Raw genomic sequence first — 21,662 nt, forward strand, 5'->3', positions numbered from 1 at the left:
TATATATATATACGTATATAAATGCATCCATTTATTGTAGCCTGTGGTGAGGGGAAAGGAAGAGGCAGGGAAAGGTATACAGCAGAGAACAAAAGAAATCTACAAGGAAGCAAAGAAAAGATGGACAGCTTTTAACACAATGCATAGTATTTAATATGTAGGCTTTCTTGGTGTTTTTTTTGGAGGGGGGAATGCAGGGCAATTGGGGTTAAGTGACTTGCACTTGCCCAAGGTCACACAGCTTGTTAAGTGTCTGAGGCCACATTTCAACTCAGGTCCTCCTGACTCCAGGGCCAGTGCTCTACTCAATGCACCACCTAGCTGCCCCTATAGACTTTCCTGAAAAGAAAATTTATTCCTATATATCTTGACTTTTTTCTTATGTTCTGTGTATGTGACATTTTTTCTTTTCTTATTTTATATTTAACTTTATAATATATTTCTTTTTCTTTTCTTATTATGTATTTAAGTTTTAGCATTCAAGTTTAAAATTTTTAAAGAGATAAAAATGTTTTAACAAATATGCAGTCAAGCAAAATACATGCCCTCATTGGCTGTATACACACATATGAATATATATGTGTAGGTATGCAAATATTTTTGCCTATATAGTGAATATATGGATATATGTATATGTATGTATGTGTGCATGTACACACACATATCTCCACATTCTAAATTGTTCCACTTTTTGTAATAAACAAGAAGTCTTACAGCATATTACAGTCCTTAGAAAGATTTCTATTTCATTTTCCAGAAACTGCAGTCAGAGGCAGAGGGACTGATTTGACAAACTTCTCAGCCTTCAGTCCAAATGAAAGTATTGCATTTATGATCTGATAAAAACTAATGCTGGAATGTCTTTTTCCTCTGCTCAATTTTATTCACATCCTTTCCCTCACTGAATATCTTTTGGGAATATAGTTCAGACCTGGGAGGATCTTTAAGGAAATTGATGTGAATAGAATCACAAAACAATGGGGTTTAGAATACCACCAGAACTCATTTAAGTTCATCCCTTTGTCGCCAGGAACATTTTACCCAATCTACAAAGTTAGATATCTTTCATCTTCTAAAAGTTCTATGAAGACAGTATCTTTCACAAATCATTCTCAACAAGAAATTCAAATGCCTCACAGCCTAAATTCCTTTTTGTTTAATTGTTCATCCCTTGTTTCACCCTGTTTGTAGATTTCATTCACACATTGAGCTTGAACTATCTGATCTCTATATAGTTCTGTCTCCCTAATCTCTACCTTGAGATCTTACCTCTCTTTTCTTACCTCCAGACCTGCATTACCAACTACTAAATGTCACCACCACCTGGATATGAACCATGAGGATGTTTAATGCAATATGTTAAAAAGAGAACTTAATCTTTTTTCCTCATGCTTGCTCTACCTTCCAATGACTATTTCTGTTGGTGCCCCCACCATTTAACTGTTCTATCATGTTCAATATCTTGGGTTTATTCTTCACTCTTTCCTAGACCTTAACCCTAATATACAAATGGTTACCAAGGACTATAAATTTTACCTCTTCAATATCTCTTGTGTTTACCTCTGTTTCCCAACGACACTGACACAATACTTATAGATTATTGTTACCATACAAATGCAATAGCTTCCTAATAGTACTTCCCCTCTCTTTTCTCTTCTCTTCCTCACTCATCCTTCTTATAACTATAAGAACAATCTTTCATATCATCCCCTATTCATAAAACTTCAGTGGTTTCTGTTGTCCCCTGAGTATAAATTAAATTCTTTAGCCTTGCCATCAAGACCCTAAAAAATCTGGTACCATACTTGCTTTCCAAACTTGTTTCATAAAATTACTAAGATTTTTTTTTATTTTGATATTTTCCCAATTACATATAAAGACATTTTAATCATTTTTTTAAAATAATTTTGAGCTCCAATTCTCTTCCACCCTTTCTCTCCTCCTCCATAACTGAGAAGGTAAGCAATTTAATAAAGGTTATACATGTTCAGTCATGCAAAGCATATTTCCTCATTAGTCATATTATAAAAGAAAACACAGACCAAAAAACCCCAAGAAAAATAAGGAAAATAAAATGACCGTATTCTTTGATCTGCATTCAGATTCCATCAGTTTTTTCTCTGGAGGTGAATAGCGTTTTTCATCATAAGTCTTTCAGAATTGTCATAGATCTTTGTATTGCTGGGAATAGCTAAGTCACTTGTAGTGGGTCATCATATGATATTGCTGTTACTATGCAAAATGTTCTCCTGGTTCTGCTCATTTCATTTTTCATCACTTTGTGTAAGTCTTTCCAAGTTTTTCTGAAACCATCCTGCTTGTCATTTCTTATATCACAATAGTATTCCATCATAATCATATACCACAACCACTTGATGGACACATCCTCAATTTCCAATTCTTTGCAACCACAAAAGAGCTGCTATAAATATTTGTATACATATAAGTCTTATTTCTTTTTATTTAATTTCTTTGGCATATACACTTAGCAGTGGTATTGCTGGAACAAAAGGCATTCACACTTTTATAGTCCTTTGGATACAGTTCCAAATTGTTCTCCAAAATAGCTGGATCACTACACACCACCAACAGTGTGCATTAATGTTCTAATTTCCCCATATCCCTTCAAATTATGTCATTTTTTCTTTTCTACCATATTAGCAAATCTGATAGATGTGGTGTGGTACCTCAGAGTTATTTTAGTTTGCAAACCTCTAATCAATAGTGATTTAGAGCATTTTTACATGGCTATGCAATATTTGATTTCATTATCTGAAAACTTCCTATTTATATCCTTTGACCATTTATGAATTGAGGAATGACATGTATTCATATAAATTTGACTCAATTCTCTATGTATTTGAGACACGAGACCTTCATTAGGGAAACAATGTAAAATTTTTGCCCAGTTTCCTGCTTTCCTTCCAACCTTGCCTGCATTGCCTTTAAAAAAACTTTTTTTCTAAATTTCATGTAATCAAAATTATCCATTGAATATCCAGTAATGTTCTCTTTGTTGGTAATAAATCCTTCCTTTTTTCATAGATTTGATAAGTAAGCTATTCCACACTCTCCTTATTTGCTTAAGGTATCAACCTATATGTCTAAATCATGTACCCATTTTGACCTTAACTTTTCATATGGGATGAGGTGTTGGCCAATTTATTAAGATTTTGACAAAACATATAACAAGATGTCTCAAACTAGTGTTGTAGAAAAGATAAATAAATTGTGATAGATGCCATTGCAATTAAGCAGTTATGGAACTGGTTGAATGGCTAGACCCAACGAGAATTCATAGTTTGATGCCAACTTGGAATGAAGTCTTAAAGGCATCACTCATAGGATCTGATGCTACTAAACATTTTTTATCATTAACTTGAACAATAATAGCTAATGTTTATATGGTACTTTAAAATTTGCAAAGCCTTCTACATAAATGTTCTCATTTATTTCTCATAAAAATCTGATAAAGTAAGTGCTATTATTATTTCTTTTTTACAGATGAGGAGACTGGGGACGGGCAAATACATTTCTCATGGTAACATAGCTGGTGAGTAGCTCTGGAAGGATTTAAACACGGACTCTAAAATTAGACTCTTATCCACTACATCACCTACCTTGGTATAAGAGATGATAGAGAGCCAGGAAAGATACCTAGCACAGAATGAAAGAACTGGGATGAAAAAAGATCTTGGTAAAGTAGAACATTGGGTCAAATTTTAAAATAAAAATCAATGGTGGGGGGCAGAGTGAAGATGGAGACATGAAAACTGGGACTCACTTGAGCTCTCCCCCAAATCCCTCCAAACACCTGTAAAAATTACTTCAAAAAATTCCAGGGCTGGTAAGCAGGAACTAGTGTGAGCTCCGTACCGAGTCCCTCCAAAAACCTATAAAAAATGGCTCTGAACCAATTCTAGAATGGCAGAACCCACAAAACAGGAGAGGGAAGCAGGGCTCCAGCCCAGGACAGCCTGGATGGTCTCTGGGTGAGGTCTATCCCACAGGGAGCTGGGAGCTGAGAGCTGGGAGCTGGGAACTGAGTGGAGCAGAACCCAGCCTGAACTGCGGGACCATCCAGACCAGAAGTCGGGCGGAGGGGGGCCGTAGCGCCCTGAATCAGTGAGCTGCGGCAGTTCCCAGACTCCTTGACCCACAAACACCAAAGACTGCGGAGAAGGTTAGTGGGAAAAGCTGCAGGAGTAGAAGGAGTTCGCTGGTTTCAGCTTCCAGCCCCGGGGGCAGCGGAGGTGGGGCAGCTAGCAGCTGTTGTTACTTCTGGCTCCAGGCCCACCTGGTGGGAGGAATTAAGTGGCGGATCAGAGCAGGAGCGCACAGCCTGCCAAAGATCTAAGCCCAGTCCTGGTTGTGGGTTGGGGAAGGAGCAGTGCTGGTGTGGCAGAGCTGGCACCTCCCCCCCAAACGTGGAACATAGAACTCTCTAGTCTACAAGCAGTCATACCCCACTGAAAAACTCAAAGGTCAAGTTAATTGGCTGGGAAGATGGCCAGGCAGCGAAAACGCACCGAGATTCAGTCTCAGACTTTGCATTCTTTCTTTGCTAACAAAGAAGACCAAAACATACAGCCTAAAGAAGTCAATAAAGTGCAAGAGCCTACACCAACAGCCTCCAAGAAAAACATGAACTGGTCCCAGGCCATGGAAGATCTCAAAAAGGATTTGGAAAAGCAAGTTAGAGAAGTAGAGGAAAAATTGGGAAGTGAAATGAGAGTGATGCCAGAAAACCATGAAAAACAAGTCAATGACTTGCTAAAGGAGACCCAAAAAATACCGAAAAATACACTGAAGAAAACAACACCTTAAAAAATAGACTAACTCAAATGGCCAAAGAGCTCCAAAAAGCCAATGAGGAGAAGAATGCTTGAAAGGCAGAAATAGCCAAATGGAAAAGGAGGTCCAAAAGACCACTGAAGAAAATACTACTTTAAAAATTAGATTGGAGCAAGTGGAAGTTAGTGATTTTATGAGAAATCAAGATATTATAAAACAGAACCAAAGGAATGAAAAAATAGAAGATAATGTGAAATATCTCCTTGGAAAAACCACTGACCTGGAAAATAGATCCAGGAGAGATAATTTAAAAATTATTGGACTACCTGAAAGCCATGATCAAAAAAAGAGCCTAGATACCATCTTTCAAGAAATTATCAAGGAGAACTGCCCTGATATTGTAGAGCCACAGGGCAAAATAGAAATTGAAAGAATCCATCAATCACCTCCTCAAATAGATACCAAAAAGAAATCTCCCGGGAATATTGTCGCCAAATTCCAGAGCTCCCAGATCAAGGAGAAAATAGTGCAAGCAGCCAGAAAGAAACAATTCGAGTATTGTGGAAACCCAATCAGAATAACCCAAGATCTGGTAGCCTCTACATTAAGAGATTGAAGGGCTTGGAATACGATATTCTGGAGGTCAATGGAGCTAGGATTAAAACCTAGAATCACCTACCCAGCAAAACTGAGTATCATGCTCCAAGGCAAAATATGGATTTTCAATAAAATGGAGGACTTTCAAGCTTTCTCAGTGAAAAGACCAGAAATGGATAGAAAATTTGACTTTCAAACACAAGAATCAAGAGAAGCATGAAAAGGTAATCAAGAAAAAGAACAAGAAAAAGAAATTGCAAGGGACTTACTAAAGGTGAACTGTTTTGTTGACATTCCTACATGGAAAGATGATGTGTATGATTCATGAGACCTCAGTATTAGGGTAGCTGAAGGGAATATGCATACATATATGTTTATGTATAAATGTTATATATATAAATGTCATATATATATACACGTATATATATGTATAAATGTTATAAATGGGTGAATGTGTATGTATGTATATATCTATGTGTGTATGTGTATATATATATATATATATATATATATATATAGAGAGAGAGAGAGAGAGAGAGAGAGAGAGAGAGAGAGAAAGAGAGAGGGAGAGAGAGAGAGAGCGGACACAGGGTGAGTTGAAGATGAAGGGAAGACATCTAAAAGAAATAAAATCAAATTAAGGGATGAGAGAGGAACATACTGAGAGAGGGAGATAAGGAGAGATAGAATGGGATGGATTATCTCCCATAAAGGTGGCAAGAGGAAGCAGTTCTGTGGGAGGAGGGGAGAGGACAGACGAGGGGGGAAATGAGTGAACATCGCTCTCATCAGATTTGGCCTAAGGAGGGAATACCATACATACCCAATTGGGAATCTTACCCCACAGGAAAGAAGAGGGAAGAAGATAAAAAAATGGGGGGATGATGGAGAGGAGGGCAGATGGGGGTGGAGGTAGTCAAAAACAAACACTTTCGAAAGGGGACAGGGTCAAGGGAGAAAATTCAATAAAGGGGGATGGGTTGGGAAGGAGCAAAATATAGTTAGTCTTTCACAACATGAGTATTGTGGAAGGGTTATACATAATGATACACATGTGGCCTATGTGGAATTGCTTGATTTCTTAGGGAGGGTGGGTGGGAAGGGAAGAGGGGAGAGAATTTGGAACTCAAAGTTTTAAAAACAGATGTTCAAAAACAAAAAAAACATGTTTTTGCATGCAACAAGAAGATAAGATACACAGGCAATGGGGCATAAAAATTTATCTTGCCCTACAAGAAAGGAAGGGAAAAGGGGATGGGAGGCGAGTGGGGTGACAGAGCGGAGCACTGACTGGGGAACAGGGCAACCAGAATATACGCCATCTTGGAGTGGGGAGAGGGTAGAAATGGGGAGAAAATTTGTAATCCAAACTCTTGTGAAGAAAGACATCATTTTATAAAATTTTCAAAGGTTCCCTATCATGATACTTGCAAAGGATGGCCATGAACAATAAAATAAATTAAAAAGGGCAATAAAAAAAGGAAAAAAAAATTCCAGGGCTACAGAACCCACGAAATGACAGTGAAACAAGTCTGCAGCCCAAGAAGGCCTGGTTGGTCACTGAAAAGAGTCTAACATACCATGCTGGGAGCCCAGCATGGGCCACCCCAGGACAGACCAGTCCAGAGTAGACCGGGCAGAGCAGGCCTCAAGGCACTGAATCACTGGCAGCTGTGGTGGTTTCCAGACTTCCCAACCCGCAAATGCCAAAGAAAACAAAGCAGGTCAGTGGGAAAAATGCTGGACCTGGGTGAGAGAATAGTGTGGTCCAGCCCAAGCCCTGGGGTGGTGGAGTAGGATGCAGCTGTGGCAGCAGCAGTAGCAGCAGTGGCTGCTTCCAGAGCTCCAGGCATACAGAAGGTGGGGGAAATCAAGCAGCTGATCTGAGCAGGAGTGCAGGGATCTCTTTGTTGGTGCTGAGGCAGGATTCTCTTGCTTTGCTGTGCTTGGATCTGAGTCACAGTCCTGGGTGGCAGAACTTGAGGGTGGAGGAGCACCAGGGTGACAGAGCTTATAGTGGCTGTGGAAAGGGAGTCCTCCTGGTAGTTACATGGCATAAAGGAGTGCTTGCACTCAGAGACCAGAACATAGGCCAGAAGAGGAATTTCATACCTCCACAGAATAGAAGTAGCTATGAAAACAGCAGCTTAAAACCCCTGAAGCTTGGGACAGAGCATTTTCCACTCTGAAAGCAGTCATACCCTGAGAAAGAGCTTAGAAGTCAAGTAATTAGCTGGGCAAATGAGCAGATAGCATAAAAGGACTCAGACTATAGAGTTTTACTTTGGTGACAAAGAAGACCAAAACATACAGCCAGAAGAAGTCAACAAAGTCAAAGGTCCTACATCCAAAGCCTCCAAAAAAATATGAATTGGTCTCAGGCCGTGGAAGAACTCAAAAAGATTTGGAAAATCAGGTAAGAGAAGTAGAGGGAAAATTGGGAAGAGAAATGAGAGTGATGCAAGAAAATCATGAAAAACAAGTCAGCAGCTTGCTAAAGGAGACCCCAAAAAATTATTGAAGAAAAGAATACTATAAAATATAGACTAAACACAGGCCTCTCAGCCTGGGATGGGAGTCTGTTGGAACTACAGGAGACACTGATGCAGAACCTGTGGCCGTGTAAGCAGCTACCATGGAGGGCACCAGCCCACAGTCTAAAGATTTGAAACTTACCTTCTTAAACTTCCAGGAGCCATAATGGTCAGGTAAATCATCTCTCCCTCCCTTCATCACCCAGAGAATACTCCCTCAGGAGAAACAGAGGAGCCAGAAATGGGGATTCTGTAGCCTTTTAGCGAGAGTAGTTGGGGAGAGAGCCATTCTTGTGGTGGTGGAAGGAGACCTCAGCAGAACAATGAGAGTTACTATGCCCCAGGGGGGTGGAGCTAGCAAAGATCAACACCCAGACATGCCTTTGAACAGCCAGGGGAAGTGGCAGACACCAGCACAGACAACAGCCGAGACTATCTGTGCTGTAGAGTAGTCCCAGGGAAGAAGAGACTTCTAGCAGCCACACCACCCCTCCCCCACACCTCACAAAGCCATAGGCCACAGTACACAAAGCCAGGGAGCAGGCCCACAGTTCATAATACAAGAAGCTTGGGATAGAGCCCCCTGAGCCCCAGAAGCAGAGATCCACTTTAGAAGCCAAGAGGAAAAAAAAAAACACCATGAAAAAGTGCATTAAAAAGCCAAAGACCATTGATTCCTATTATGCAGACAGGGAAGATCAAATACCCACATCTGAAAATTCAAAAGGGAATGTGACCTAGTCTCCAACCCAAAAAGCATTCCTGGAAGAACTCAAGGAGGACTTTGAAAACCAAATTAGAGAGGTAAAAGAAAAAATAGAAAAAATGGAAAAAAAATTATTGATGAAAACAAATCTTTAAAAAGTAAAATTGGCAAAACAGTTAAGGAGATCCAAATATAAATGGAGAAAATGTCTCATTGAAAAATAAAATCAACCAAATGGAAAAGGAGATAGGCAAGCTAAAGGAAGAAAACAATACATTAAAAATTAGAATTGGGCAAGTAGAAGATAATGACTCTATGAGACATCAACAATCAGTGAAACAAAATCTAAAGAATGAAAAAATAGAAGAAAATGTGAAATGTCTGATTGGAAAGGCAACTGACCTGAGAAATAGACCCAGGAGAGACAATCTAAGAATTGTTGGTCTACCGGAAGCCACGATGTAAAAAAGAACCTGGAAAGTATCTTCTAAGAAATCACGATGAATTATCACACTGAGGTCCTAAAATCAGAGGGTAAAATCATCATCAAAAGAATCCCCCAATCCCCCCCTGACAGATATCTCAAATTAAAAACTCCAAGAAATATTATAGTAAAATTCCCAAATTATCAATTCAAGGAAAAATACTGTAAGCAGCCAGAAGGAAGCAACTCAAATATCAAGGAACTACAGTCAGGATCATGGAGGATCTTTCAGCTTCTACCTTAAATGACAGGAGAAATTGGAATATGATATTCCTAATGACAAAGGAGCTTGGACTACAAGCAATGATCAACTATCCAGCAAAATTGAGCATAATTTTTCAGGCAAGGAAATGGACATACAATGAAATAAGGGAATTCTAGGCCTTCCTGATGAAAAGGAAAGAATTCAATTGAAAATTTGATCTTCAAATATGAAACTAAAGAGAGACATAAAAAGGTAAAGAGGGGGAAAACCCTTGCTAATCCATAAGGTAAATTATTTACAGCCTTATGTGGGATTATATTGTTTTTAATGTGTTTTATATACATACATACATACATATATATATGTATATATATATATATATATTTCAATCTTGAGAATAGTACATTTATTATGATTGTCAAAAAGGATATGCATAGACTTGAGAGCTACTTCTGGTAGAAGAGGGAAGGAGGTAGTAGAAAAGGGTAAATTGCACCACATGAAGAGGCACAAAAATGTGTTATAGTACAGGGAAAGAAGAGAGGGAGAAGAGCAGTATTTGAGCTTTACTCACACCATATTTAGTTCGAGAAGGAAATAACAGACTCTGATAAGTATAGAAATCAAACTTGTCCTGCAGAAGTAGGAGGGGAAAGGGAAAATAAAAGGGAGGGCTGGTCAGAAGGGAGGGAATAAGTAGCAAGGTGAAAAAGGTAAGATAATGGAGAGGAATCAAGCGGAAGGGTAAATTGAGGAAGGCGGTGGTAAAAGCAACATTCTTTTGAGGAGTGGAAGGGAAAAGGGAGAAATAAAAGCATAAATGGAGGGGATAAGATTGAGAAAAAGACACAGCTTGTGATCATAACAGTGAAAGTGACTGGGATGAAATCTCACATAAAAGAGGCAGATATCAGAATGGATTACAAACCACAATCCTACAAATTTTTTATGAGAGATACATTTGAAACAGGAGGATACACACAGGGTAAAGGTAAAAAGTTGGAGTAGAATATATTGTGCTTCAGCTAAAGTAAAAAAAAAGCAGAGGTAGCAGTATTAATCTCAGAGAGAACAAAAGCAAACATAGATCTAATTAAAAGAGATAAGGAAGAACACTATAGCCTGCTTAAAAGCACCATAGTCAATGAAGCAATATCATTATTTAACATATATGCACCAAGTGGTTTTAGCATGCAGATCCTTAGAGGAGAAATTAAGGAAGTAACAGGAAGAAAGTGACAGCAAAACTATACTGGGGGGGGGGGACCTTGACCTCCCCCTCTCTGAACTTGATAAGTCTAACCTCAGAATAAACAAGAAAGAAGTTAAGCAGGTGAATAGAATTTTAGAAAAGGCAGATATGATAAACCTCTGGGAAAAAAATGAACAGGGATAAAAAGGAATATACTTTTTTCTCAGTGGTATATAGCACATACTCAAAAATTGACCAAGTATTAGGGTATAAAAACCTCCCAATCCAGTGCCGAAAGGCAGATGTAGTCAATGCATCTTTTTCAGATCACAATGCAATAAAAATTATTTGTAATAAAGCACCATGGAAAAATAAACTAAATCAATTGGAAACTAAATAATCTAATCATAAAGAATGAGTGGGCCAAAGAGCAAATCATAGAAACAATAACTTCATTCAAGAGAATGACAATAATGAGATAACATGCCAAGATTTATGGGATGCAGCAAAAGCAGTTCTTAGCAGATGTTTTATAACTCTAAATGCTTACATGAATAAAATAGATTAAAAAGGAGATCAATGTGGGTCGCAGCCAAGAGGGTGGCTGGAAAGCAGGGACTTACCTAAAGCTCTCCCCCAGGACCCTCCAAACAAGTGTAAAAATGGCTCAGAACAAACTCTAGAACTGCAGAACCCACAAAAAAGCAGAGAGAAGCAGGGCTCCAGCCCAGGACAGCCTGGATGGTCGTGGGGTAAAGTCTGTCGCATGGAGCTGGTAGCAGAGCTGAGCAGATCCCAGCGTGGGACACACCCAGACCAACCAGACCTGGAGCCAGGTGGAACAAGCCCTAGCTGCCTGAATCAGTGAGGAGAAATTCAGTGAATTACAAGAAGGAATAGACAGCAAAACTATACTGAAGCTCCCCATCTGAAAACTACATAAATCTAATCTTAAAATAAACAAGAAAGAGATTGAGGAGGTGTAATATTAATTAAGGTGGGACTTTTTTACTGTTTTTCTTTTAGCACTCATTTAATCAAGTGCCCTTGATGAGTCTGGCCTTTCTTTATTTGATTAAATTAGGAGTCTTTGATGACCTCCTTGCCTCAAGGGACAGCCTGGTTTGCATAGGTTTGAGTCCCAGGTTTGTGATGCTTTTAGGTCACATGGGTGAATTGCATGTGTGACACCCTTTGACCCTAAACAGAATATATAAACTCAAGAGGTTGGTATCTTCCTTTGGAGCTCTCAGTCACTGGAAGAGCGGCATGAAACTCTGGGCAGCCATTTTAAAAGCACCTGGCTTGTGAACCCAAATGTTGATGCTTTCCTTGTAACTATGAATTGTGATTTGGTCTGTTTATATTATGTTTGTTTGTAATTTTTTTGTATTTGCTCTGAAGTTCAAGTTGCTGGCTTTTCCTCCTGAACTAAGTGAATTATATTTGTATGTTGGATTAAAGTAAGATTGTTAACCCCTTCATATTACTTTCCTTAGTAAAGCAGATCAAATGTACTAATAGCTCTTGTTGTTAGTTTTGTTGAGTCTTACACCTCAACAGCTGCTGCTAGCTGAATTGTTGTTACAGGAGGTAAATAGAATTTTGGAAATGTTAGATACACTAGACCTTTGGAGAAAATTGTATGGGGATTGAAAGGAATTTGTCTTTTCTCAGCAGTACATGGAACCTAAACAAAAACTGACTATGCATTAGGACATAGAAACCTAAAAATCCAGGACAGAAAGAAATACTAAATGCATCATTTTCAGATCATGATGCAACAAAAATTACATGTAATAAAGTGCCATGGAAAGATAGACTAAAATTTAATTGGGAATAAAATAATCAGATCCTAAAGAATGAGTGGAGGAGGGTGGCAGAGCCTAGATGGTGGAGAGAAGCCAAGGAAGCTGTCTTAGCTCTCCCCAGTTTCCCTCAGAAACAAGATTCAATTGAGGCTCTAAAGGGATTCTGGAGCAATGGAACCTACAAAAAGGTGAGGCAAAATTATTTTCAAGTTTAACATAACTTGGACTTCAGGAGAGGTCTGTCTCACTTGGGCAAAAGGGGAGCACAGTCCAGGGTAGATGGTGTCCAGGAAAGTGAATGAAAGGCTCTTAGCCACAGCATGGATCTATGAGTGAGGCCTCTCAGTCCTGACCTAGATGTCCAGTGGCACATCAGTCCAGCTGTGAGGCCTCTAGCCCCAGCACAAAAGGCAAATTGCCAGCCCCAGAAACCAAGGAACAACAGGCACAATTAGATGAGGCCACCCAATTCAGTGAGCAAGCTGCCAGCACCTGAGACCCCAGTGTACAAAACCAGTGACCAGGCCCCTGGCCACCTGCACAAGTAGCTTGGGTCAGTGTCTCCTGTGCCCCAAGAGCAAACTCATCTTTAAAAGTGACAAAATAGGCAAAATATATGAGCAAAAAGCAAAAAAGAACCTTGACCATAGAGAGCTTCAATGGTAACGGGGAAGATCAAAAAACGGACTCTGAGGAGGACAACAATGTCATAATGCCTACTTGGGAAACATCAAAGAGGAATACGTATTGGCCTAAAGTCCAAAAAGCCTTCTTAGAAGAGATCAAAAAGGATTTTAAAAGTCAATAAGAGAGGTAGAAGAAAAACTGGAAAAAGAAATCAGAGGCATGAAAGAGAAACAAAAGCTTAGAAAAGGAAGGACAAAAATCAACTTAAGAAATCAATTCCTTTAAAAAAAATACAATTGTCCAAATGGGGAAAACATCCACTGAAGAAAACAACTTTTTAAAAAGTAGAATTGGCCAAATGGAAAAAGCCATGGTCAAAAACAGAGTCTGGACAGCAGCTTTCACTAAATTATCACAGAAACCAGTGAAAATATTCTGGAACTAGAGGGTAAAATAGTCATTGAAAGAATACACCAATCACCACCTGAAAGAGATCCCTAGATGAAAACGCTGAGGAATATTGTGGCCAAATTCCAGAATTATCAGGTCAAGGAGAAAATACTGAAAACAGCCAGAAAGAAATAATTCAAATATTGTGGAGCCACAGTTAGGATTACACAGGATTTAGCAACTTCCATATTAAAGAACTGGAGGGCTTGGAACAAGGTATTCTGGAAGGCAAAGAAGCTTGGTTTGCAAATAAGAATCAACTACCCAGCAGAAGTGAGCATAATTTTTCAGGGGAAAAGATGGATATTCAATGAACTAGCAGACCTTCAATCAGTGCTGATGAAAAGACCAGAGCTGAACAGAAAATTTAATCTTAAAATACAAGACTTAAGAGAAGCATAAAAAGATAAACTGAAAAGAAAAAAAATTATTCAATATCCCCTACAGGAAGACAGGAAGATGATACTTGTACCTCTTGAGAAGTGTATCTTTCTTAGGGCAGTTAGAAGATTATATATACGTATATATACATGTGTGTATGTATATATATATGTATATACATATATATATGTACACATACAGATGGTGTGGGTAGAAGTTGATTTTGATATGATAATATAAGAATGAATGACTCAAACAACAAATCATAGAAATGATAAAAAAATTTATCAAAGAGAATAACAATAATGAGAAAACATACCAAAACTTATGGATGCAGCCAAAGCAGTCCTTAGGGGAAATTTCATATCTCTAAATGCTTAAATTAATAAAAATAGAGAAAGAGAAAATCAACAAATTAGGCATGCAACTAAAAAAGCTAGAAAAAGAATAAATTAAAAATCTCCAATTAAATATTAAATTAGAAATTCTGAAAATCAAATGAGAGAATACAAAATTGAATGCAAGAAAACTATTTTACTAATAAATAAAACTAAGTGTTAGTTTTATTTAAAAAAGCATTAACATAGATAAAACTTTGGTTAATTTGATTTAAAAATATAAAGAAGAAACTCAAAATACCAGTATCAAAAATGAAAAGGATAAATTCACCACCATTGAATAGGAAGCTAAAACAATAATTAGGAACTGTTTTACCCAACTGTGTGCCAATAAATCTGACAAAGTGAAATGGATAAATATTTACAAAATAAAACACTTAACCCCATTTCAGAATACTAAATGGGACAAGCCATCAAGGAAGTCCCTAAGAAAAAGTCTCCAGGACCAGACTGATTCACAAGTGAATTTTATCAGTCATTTAAAGAACAATTAATTCCAATACTATATAAAATATTGGAGAAAATAAGGAAAGAAGGAGTTCTAACAAATTCTTTTTGTGACACAAATATGGTGCTGATGCCTAAACCAGGAAAAGCCAGTACAGAGCAAGAAAATTATAGACCATTTTCCAAAGTGGATATAGATGCAAAAATTTTAAATAAAATATCAACAAAGAGATTATAGCAATTGGTCACCAGGATAATATATTATGAGCAGGTGGGATTTATAACAGGAATGAAGGGCTAGTTCAATATTAGGACAACTATCAGAATAATTGTTCACAACAATAGTAAAACTAACAGAAATCACGTGATTATCTCAATAGATGCAGAAAAAGCTTTTGATAAGATACAGCAACCATTCCTATTAAAAACACTAGAGAGCATAGGAACAAATGGAGTTTTCCTTAAAATGATAAGTAGCTAAAACCAGCAAGCATTATATGTAATAGCAATAAGCTAGAAGCTTTCTCAATAAGATCATGGTGAAACAAGGATGTCCATTATCACCACTCTTATTCAATGTTGTGCTAGAAATGTTAGTTTTAGCAATAACAGAAGAAAAATAAATTGAAGGAATAAGAACATGCAATGAAAAATCAAAACTATCACATTTACCAGATGGTATAATGTTATGCTAATGGAATCCTAGAGAATCAACTAAAAGACTATGTGAAATAATGAACAACCTTAGCAAAATTACAGTATATAAAATAAACCCACATAAATCATCAGCATTTCAATATCTATCTAACAAAGCCTAGCACCAAGAGATAGAAAGAAATTCCATTTAAAATAGCTGAAGACAACATAAGATATTTGGAAGTCTACCTGCCAAGACAAACCCAGGAATTATATGAACACAATTAAAAAACACTTTTCACACAAATAAAGTCAGATCTAAATAATTGCAAAATATCAGTTGCTCATGGGTAGGCTAAGCTAGTACAATCCTGCCTAATTTAATTTATTTATTCTGTGCCATACCATTCAAACTACTAAAAAGAATATTTTAAAGAGCTAGAAAAAATAACAAAATTCATCTGGAAGAACAAAAGGTCAAAAACATCAAGGGAATTAATGAAAAGAAATGCAAAGGAATGTGGCTTATACATACCAGATCTAAAAGTATAGTATAAAGCAGCAATCATCAAAACTATTAGGTACTGGCTATGAACTTACTATGTCCTATCTACCGTGCCAAGAAGTGAGAGTAAAAATACAAACAAGTGAGACAGTTCTTGTTCTCAATGAACTTATATGCTAATGAGGAAAGAAAAGTAACCAGGGAGAGCTGGAAAGAGAGGAAAGGCACTAGGCCCCATGCAAAGAACAAGAAGAAAAGGCCTGGACCTAAAAAGATAAATCAAAACATGAGATTAAAGAAACTCAAGGGTAGAGTCCAGGTTACTTGTGGGGAATAAGTGGAAGGGGTGATCTGCAAGCAGGTAACATGTCCTAGAGAGCTTAGTTCTGGCAAAATAAGCCAAATCTGACCTATCACAAAAAAGGAACCCCGGGTAGAGTCCGGATTACCAGTAGAATGGAGTTGGAGGTGAGGGTATAAATAGGATCTACATGGAGTAAAGTGGGATTGAAACATAGTGTCTTCTAGACAGACTATCTAGAGCAGAAGTTCTTAGCCTTTTTTGTGTCATGGACTGCTTTAGTAGTCTGGTAAAATCAATGGAGCCTTTCTCAGAATAATGTTTGAAACACATAACAATAGGATTTTTTTTTTAAAAAAAGATCTCATCAATTTTTTTTCTGCTCCATGTTCATAGATCCTTTGAATGACAAAAAAAGTGTCCCTGGTGTAGAGGAATGACTCCAGAAATGCATCCTCTTTCTACTGTATCACCTGTCTAACTTTAGGGATAATGTTATGATATACCTTTGAAGAAACATTAATATCCTCAAATTTGTGTGGAGGTTAAAGACTGTGTGTTCCATGGATATGTCAACATTTTTGTAGTCCAAGGCTTATTAGAGTGATGAATACTATGATGAATCTTCTGTTCTCAACAATTTTCTTGACAATGTAAAGTATCATAGTAATCAGAAGTGGAATAATCACATTTGTTCTTCATAAAAGATAATAGAGATACTTAATCCTGCCATAGGTGGAGAAGGAATTTAAATATTTGGAAAGAACTTTTGGATATTATCCAAAGCCTTCTTACAGCCACTATTTATCTTGCTATTGCTATTTGGGTCATATAAACTTTTATTTATTTACTTATTCAAGACTGTGTTCTTCTCCAAGTCAAAGTTACACACCATTATTAGGAGGTACACTTTTTTTCATTTTTCAACTCCTGAACACACATGGTATTTTTCCTAAGAGGTGACTAAAAAAATCAGTTGTCTCTATGAAATCTTTATGAGAATGAATTATATATGTGTGTGCACATATATATGTCAAGGGTTTTCTCGATAAAAGCATGATAAAGGACAAACAATTTTTCATATTTTTTCTATACCAACTCACATCTTAAGTCATACAACTACCTGAGAATATAAAGCCCCAATTTGTTAATTTTTGTTGAATTATTTTTAAAAAAAACTTTTGACTCAAAAGGAAAAATATTAGTTTTTCTATCATTGAGGTGTTTCTCATGCATGGAAAAATCACATAAAATTCTATGACAGATGCAACTATGGAGATAACATAATGTGATAAAGTTTGAAGACATGTACTTATGTAAAGTGTTTTCTATTGTCATGGAATATGTCTATATGAAGTCTTAATAGATGTATTTCCTACTAATGGCAAGGCTCTCCAAATATTCCTATTTGCTGATAGCATACCAGTAATCACATATGTGAAAAACATCTTTAATGAAAACTACAGTGGTTTGAAAAAGAATATTCATTAGACTGAATTAAATGAGTGAAATACCTTTTATAATTGTCTAAACAATTTGTTCTATTCTGATTCCTCATATGGAAGCCATAAACAACAAGGGACATATACACACACACACATATATATGTATACATACATGTGTTTGTGTGTTCATTATTGTCCCTGATGACTGAAGCCCCTGCCTTCTTTGTGATCTGTTATATTCAAATTCTTTTTTTTCAAGTCAAGTCATGTCAACAAATGTTTAAGTGCCTACTCTATGTTAAGTACTTTGCTAAGGACTAGGGATACAAATAAAGGCAGTAACAAAAGCAAAACATCAGTCTCTGCTTTTAAGGAATTCACAGTCTAATTGTTGAAGAAAAGCCTTGAGCAAATCCACCCTGCTAAAACGAGAAATGAATTCTAATGCACAACAATCCCCAGGAAGTTAACCATTAAGTGAAGAGCCAATTGCTTCATCTTTGCTTTCTTAACACCATGATGTCATAATTTGGGTAAAGTTTATCAGAAGAAGCAGAGCCAGTATTAGTAAGAATCAGGACACATTTAATTTAATTTAATTTATCACTTCTCACCTCACCTTTAAAGAGCAATGATGAGAAATAAAGGGCTGATTATGAAATATCCAATGACTTTGGCTTTTTCACTAAACCAAAGTTTCTTAATCTTTTTTGTGTTATGGACATCTTTAACAGTCTAGTGAAATCTAGGGGCCACTTTTCAGGAAAATGTTTTTAAATAAATAAAATAAAACATATAGAATGACAAAGCAAACCAACCCATTTTTTCCCTTAGGAATTTTCATAGATACCCTGAAATCTATCAATGGACTCTTTGATGGTTAATGGACTCCAGATTAACACTACAGGTATCAAGCATGATGCAAAAATATTATAATTTTATTTTGAAATAAAACTTTTACCCTACTCTCTATTCTCTTTGTCTTATGAGGGGAAAAATCACTATGGCAATTGATGTAGCTTGGTCCTTTGAGACATTCCTTAATTCTGGTGTTTTTAATGTTAAAATTAACCTCTTGGCTAGAAACATACAAAATTCCCATTAGACATCCACAATAAATGAGCTTGACCAGATAATTTCCATTTCAATTCAAACAACTGAGCTTGGAAAATTCATGCCAATGTGAGGGCAGGAGAGCAACTTCAAGGAAGATCAGAGAAGTAAGGACTAAGAGAAAAGAGAAAGAACAGTTAGCACCTGCTCAAAATGAACAAATTCTAACTTAGCTTGTATTAAGGGAAAAAGAACAAGAGAGGTTGAGACTGAATGTATCAAATCACATGCAAAACAATGTATTTTGCACCAAAAGAAGGTGCTACAGTATAGAAAAGGGAGAGAAGATATGGAGTGTGAGCAGAACATGCTCAAAAAAAAAAGATCCTAAAAGGACTGGAAAAATGCCTTACAAGGACTGATTGTAAGGGAACTGAAAATGTTAGTACTGAGGAAGAGATTTTATAGGCAAAACATGGCAGCAGTTTTCAAATGTTTGAAAAGCTGTCACATGGCTCTTCAAGTTCAAGAATGAATTTGTACAGTTTAATCCTAAGAGGCAGAACTAGAAATAATGGTTGGAGTTGGGGAAGCTGATTAAAGCACGATACAAGAAAAATTTCTTAACAATTAGAGACAACCAAAAAATACAACAAGCAACTTTAGAAGCCTAGGAGACAATTTCTTCTACAAGATAATCCAACTACTGACTCCAAGAATTACACTGACCAGGTCAATGGGAAAACTGTTGGACCTCAGTGAGAGAAGTGTGTGGTCCAGACCCAGCCCTCGGGTGATAAAGGTGGCTGCAGCAGTGGTGGAGACAGCAGCAACAGCAAGGACTGCATATGCAGCTCTAGGTTCACAAACAATAGAGGGAATCAAGTAGCTGATCAGAGCTAGAGTGCAGGGATCTCTTTGCTTGTGCTAAGGCAGCTTTCTCTTGCTTTACCCTGCTTGGGTCTGGGGCACAGTCCCGGTTGGTGATCCTTGATGGAGGAGGAGCACTGGGGTGGCAGAGCTTGTGGTGGATGGGGAGAGTGAGTCCTCCTGGTAGTTCACAAGCCAGGACAGGATTCCCCCCTCCAAAAAAATAATACCACCTCAGAATAGAGCTAGCTCTGAAAACAGCGCAAAACCCCTGAAGCTTGGGACATAGCACTCTCCACTCTGGAAGCAGTCATACCCTGACAAAAAGCTCAAAAGTCAAGTAATTGGCTGGGAAAATGAGCAGGCATTACAAAAGGACTTAGACTATAGAATCTTTCTTTGGTGAAAAAGAAGATCAAAAGAAGTCAACAAAGTCAAAGATCCTACATCAAAAGCCTCAAAAAAAATATGAGTTGGTCTTGGGTCATGGAAGAGCTCAAAAAGGATTTGGAAAATCAAGTAAGAGAAGTAGAGGAAAAATTGGGAAGAGAAATGAGAATGATACAAGAAAACTGCAAAAAATGAGTCAACAGCTTGCTAAAGGGGACCCAAAAAAATACTAAAGTAAATAACACCTTAAAAAATAGACTAAATCAAATGGTGAAAGAATTCCAAAAAGCCAATGAGGAGAAGAATGCCTTAAAAGGCCGAATTAGACAAATTGAAAAGGAGGTCTAAAAGACCACTGAGGAAAATACTGCCTTAAAAATAAGAATAGAGCAAGTGGAAGCCAGTGACTTTATAAGAAACCAAGAAATTGTAAAACAGAAATGAAAGAATGAAAAAAAAAGGAAGACAATGTGAAATATCTAGTTGGAAAAACCACTGGAGAACAGATCCAGGAGAGAGAATTTAAAAATGATTGGATTACCTGAAGGCCATGTTCAAAACAAGAGCTTAGACATCATCTTTCAAGAAATTATTAAGGAAAACTTCCCTGATATTCTAGAGCCAGAGGGTAAAATAAAAATTGAAAAAATCCACAGATCGCCTCCTCAAAAAGATCCCAAAAACAAAACTCTTAGAAATATTGTAGCCACATTCCAGAGTTCCCAGTTCAAGGAGAAAATATTGCAAGCAGTCAGAAAGGAACAATTTGTGTATTGTGGAATAAACAATCAGGATAACACAAGATCTAGCAACTTTTACATTAAGGGCTTGGAATAGGACATTCTGGAGGTCAAAAGAGCTAGGATTAAAGCAAAGAATCAGCTACTCAGCAAAACTGAGTATAATACTTCAGGGCAAAATATGGATTTTCAATGAAATAGAGGACTTTCAAGTATTCTCAATGAAAAGACCAGAGCTGAATAGAAAATTTGACTTTCAAACACAAGAATCAAGAGAAGCATGAAAAGGTAAAGAGGAAAGAGAAATAATAAGGGACTTACTAAAGTTGAACTGTTTTGTCTACATTCCTACATGGAAAGATGATATTTGTAACTCATGGGATCTTTCTTAGTATTAGGACAATTGAAGGGAATATACATATATATGTAGACAGAGGGCACAGGGTGAGTTGAATATGAAGGGATGATATCTAAAAAAATAAAATTAAGGGATGAGAGAGCAATATATTGGGAGGAGAAAGAGAGAGATAGAATGGGGTAAATTATCTCACATAAAGGTGGCAAGAAAAAGCTGTTGTAATGGAAGGGAAGAGGAGGTAGGTGAGTGAACCTTGCTCTCATCAGATTTAGGTTAAGGAGGGAATAACCTTATGCACTCAATTGGATATGTTACCTTACTGGAAAGTAGGGGGGAAGGGGATAAGAGGGGGGAGATTATAGAAGGGAGGGCAGATTGGGTGATGAGGTAGTCAAAAACAAATAATTTTGAAAAGGGACCAGGTCAAAGGAGAAAATTGAATAAAGCAGGGACAGAATAGGATGAAGTGAAATATAGTTAGTCTTTCACAACATGACTATTATGGAAGTGCTTTACATAATGATACATGTATAACCTATATTGAATTGCTCAATAGAGGGTGGGTGAGGAGGGAAGAAAGGAGAAAATTTGGCACTCAAAGTTCTAAAAACAAATGTTAAAAAAAATTGTTTTTATGTGCAACTGGGTAATAAGATATACAGGCAATGGAGTATTAGAAATCTGTCTTGCCCTACAAGAAAGTAAAGGGAAAGAGAATGTTAGGGGGAGGGAGGTGAT

General features: G+C 37.2%; 1 long non-coding RNA gene across 1 annotated transcript in view; it reads left to right on the plus strand.

The window, feature by feature from the left end:
* Positions 1 to 18,415, plus strand: part of LOC118855302 — a 40,561-nt gene extending 22,146 nt beyond the window's left edge. Inside the window, exons 2-3 of the long non-coding RNA XR_005010736.1 lie at positions 3,505 to 3,553; positions 18,348 to 18,415. This is a non-coding gene — a long non-coding RNA (uncharacterized LOC118855302). The remainder of the gene's footprint in view (positions 1 to 3,504; positions 3,554 to 18,347) is intronic.
* Positions 18,416 to 21,662: the final 3,247 nt, after the last annotated feature.

Source organism: Trichosurus vulpecula, chromosome 6 (genome assembly GCF_011100635.1).
Source record: "Trichosurus vulpecula isolate mTriVul1 chromosome 6, mTriVul1.pri, whole genome shotgun sequence".
Classification (NCBI taxonomy): domain Eukaryota; kingdom Metazoa; phylum Chordata; class Mammalia; order Diprotodontia; family Phalangeridae; genus Trichosurus; species Trichosurus vulpecula.